We start from the raw sequence: 3,653 nt of genomic DNA on the forward strand, positions 1-3,653 counted from the left end.
GGTGCGCAAGAGAAGTCAAAGGCTTTGGCTATATTTAATCTAATTATCTTTTCTGTCATATTAGGGGTGATTAGAAATAGCATCGCTAATACCTATGAGACAACATTGGTATAAAATCAGGGTAGAAACCAGAATTAAACTCCCCTCTTAAGAGATAATACTCTGCTCCTTTCTTTACTCTACGTTTTTGATGAGTGTATTCACAGTCACCTCGTGTTTCTGTGCAGCTTGAGCTTGGATATCAGCCAAGCTCAATCTGAACCTCCTTTGGCTTTGGGAGAATGTAAAGTGAGCATATGCATTCATTAGGAGAGAGCAGCCTTTCCTTGGGGAGAGATGGACCTGGGCCATGCAGAGTTAAATGTCTCACCTGAGTAACTGTGAATGTCAAGTCTACTCCACGTTCACCTCGAGTCAAAAGTTTAATGCAAGGTGATGCCATTTATAGATTTTTTTATTTTATTGAATCACTGTTGTCTACAGCTGTTGTTATGCACACAGGTAGAATACACTTGACATGACACCACATATAAAAGGATATTTTCAGGGAGGATGCTTGGGGTCCTTTGAGATGGAGCAGCACAAGTGGGGCTGTCCCACTGAGACAGCAAAGCAGGAACCAAAGGCAAGGGCTGTTTTGGGGAGGGCTGCTGCCATGTAAGCCTCAGGTAAGGTGGTCAAAGGCTACTGGTACATTTAGGACCATGAAGCTTTTGCTTTTTTCAAGCAGGGAAAACAGTGATTAATTTCTTGGATTTCTTCATTGGTGTAAATTCTAACTTCTCTCAAAGTAGTGCAGCAATGTTTTGGCTTTCTTTGTGCACTTGAGCTGATGGTAACTGCATGCAAGAGAAAAGGGAAATGTCATCTAGCGCTTGTTCTGTTGTATTGCACTTTAGTGGAGATAAAATATAAACATTCTACTTGAGGTAAGATCCAATAGATGCCACTAATACAAGAAAAGGAAAGAGCAAAGTAAGGCTTTTTTTGATACTAACATATGTCCTGAAAGACTGTATTGTATTTTAGCTGGTGGAGATCTCAGTGAAGTGTTTTCTGGTGTGTGTCATTGCATTCACGTGCACATAACACAGTGGAAACTGAAGAGAACAGTATTATACAAAAAAATCAGTGTAGGGAGTGTAGATTGTTTTCAAAATAATACTAACCTGGAAAAAAGCACAGAGTAACCTGTTCTGGAAGGAATCTACAAGGATCGAGTCCAACTCTGGGCATTGCTCTGGACAAGCCCAAAAATCACTCCAGGTACTGAGAGCATTGTCCAAACACTTCTTGAACTATCCTGTAGTTAACCTTGTAGCTTTTATTCTGGAAAGCAGGGAAAAAGGGCCTTTGTCTTTCAACTTTTTCAGTTCCCCCAGCCTATTCTCTGACCTGTTGGTGTCCATGTGGGAGCTCCTCTGCCATGTGATGTTCTTCCAGCATGGTGTTGACCTGGTGCCAGCACATGCATAGTCTGTGCTTCATGGAGGAGGGAATATTGGAAGACACATTACTTGTGACTGTGACACAACATTGGCAAAATATCAGGGGAAAAACCAGATTCAAACTCTGTGAGGAGAGTTTTGTTTTATTTTTAGAAGGCTTTATCATTATTTATGTTCTGGTGAGATGGAGACTTTTACCCCCAGAGAAGGTGAACCACACAAGTGTTTTTAACCTCCAGTGCAGTAACAGCTTTTAATGAATCAGTATGACCATTTGTGATGAAGTTTAGTGTGACTGCAATGGTTTGCAGTATAAAAGGCTTGAGCTGCAGTTTGTTTGCTTTGCTCAGCACAGCACTGATGCTATGGTGAGAGATAGGATTATATGACACACAGTGCTGAGGAGGAACAATTACAGGCATTGCTGCCTCATGTGAATTCTACTCCAGAGCTTCTTTAACTATTCAAATTAATCTTCTTTAACAATTTCAAATTCTACAGCTGTTTTCATGGGTGTGAACTAAACAAGGAGGCTTCAATATATAAGGCCAGAGCTTGAACTGGCTGCATTGCAGGAAAAAAAAGAAATCTATTGGCAGAGCCTTTGTTTAGAACCAGTCATTGAGGGAATATGTGAAGAACATAAGAGGTTGGAGCCTCATTAGGATCTAGTTTCATGTGCTTGTCATCTGTATTGTCCTGTTGTGTACTGTGTGTGTGCAAGGGCTGTCTCCAGATCCTTGTCCTGGAGCAGCAAGCTGGAATCAGCTTTGCTTTGGTTGGCATCAAAGAGCTGATGTATGGGACAGCAATACTGGAGCTTATGACAAATAGTTGTGGCAATTGATTGATAAGCACCTTAAAAAAAGATCAGAAAAATAAACAAAATGAATATGCATGATTCAGTAGCACAGTTTGAGAGAGCTTAAATGCCATTCAAAGCTAGCTCTGATTTCTGACTTCTGCAGTACAGATTGACATCCCAGCAGCACGTGTCCTGATTTGCATCATCCTACACTCTGAATTGTGAATTTACAGTTCATCTGCCTCCTCCAGCAAACTGTAGAAGCTCAGAAGGGTTTAGGGTGGAAGGGACCTTAAAGACCATCAGTTGCAACCCCTTGTCATGGGTAGGGACACCTTCCACTGGGGCTGATGGCTTGAGGGCCCATCTGTCTGGCCTTAAACCCTTCCAGGCTTGGGGAATACACAGCTTCTCTGGGCAACCTCTGCCAGGGCCCCACCACCCTCACAGGAAAGAATTCTTCCTGCTATCTAATTTAAGCCTGCTCTCTGTCAGCCTAAAGTTTCATGCCACTTTTTCTGTTTCACTTTTCTAAATGGAGTGACAATTGTGTCCTCCTTAAATACTGGTCCCTTTATAGGTGTTTTCTGCTTTGACAGTTTGAAGGCACAGTATGGATCAATCAGACTGGGAGGTTCTGATGGGGGTTGTCAGAGTTGAACAAGTAGTGGATCCACTGGGCAACCTTGGTTCTTGGCAAGGTATGTGAGCCTAGGTATGGTGTTCTGCCATGGTTCTGGTGCTCTGAGTGCTCTTACTCTCCTGGGAGCAATTTTGAACAGTGTGAAATCTCCATCACACCTCCTACTTCTGTGCATGATTTCAAGGCATCTTCTTTCCAATGCTGCAGTCCCCCCATCAGCTAATGCTTTAGTACTTTAGAAATGACATCATTTAACCTTCTGTCAGCTCATCTTTGTTAGAGAGTTGTAAATCCTGAGCTCTCCTTGGGGTTCTCTTGATTAGATTTCACATTCACTTGCTTTAAGCTAAATGATACTCTATTCTACCAGCAAAACATCAAAACATCACTCTAGGCAATAGTGTTATGCTTGCTTTCTTTTTTTTTTTATGCATATCTGAAATTCCCTACAGACCAAGAAAAAAGGGTAAGCTGTGCCCTGTGGTCCACAGCTGAATAAAAGCTGCTGCTTTGGAACTGCAATGGCTCATTGCCAAAACACAATAAAATTGAAGGACATAGAAAAATTGGCAGTTGATATGTCTTTGAAGTATTCTTTAGATAATTTCTGTCTTTGTCTTCAAATGTTTTCCCTGTTGACCTCAGATGAACATTCTTCTGTTTCTTAACTGGACAGGGTAAAAAGTGTTCCTTGAACACAGATTATGACCATAGCACAGCTTTTACTTTTAAGAAATTACTGAATTGAGGCCATCTG

This window comes from Ammospiza caudacuta, chromosome 14 (genome assembly GCF_027887145.1).
Source record: "Ammospiza caudacuta isolate bAmmCau1 chromosome 14, bAmmCau1.pri, whole genome shotgun sequence".
Lineage (NCBI taxonomy): Eukaryota > Metazoa > Chordata > Aves > Passeriformes > Passerellidae > Ammospiza > Ammospiza caudacuta.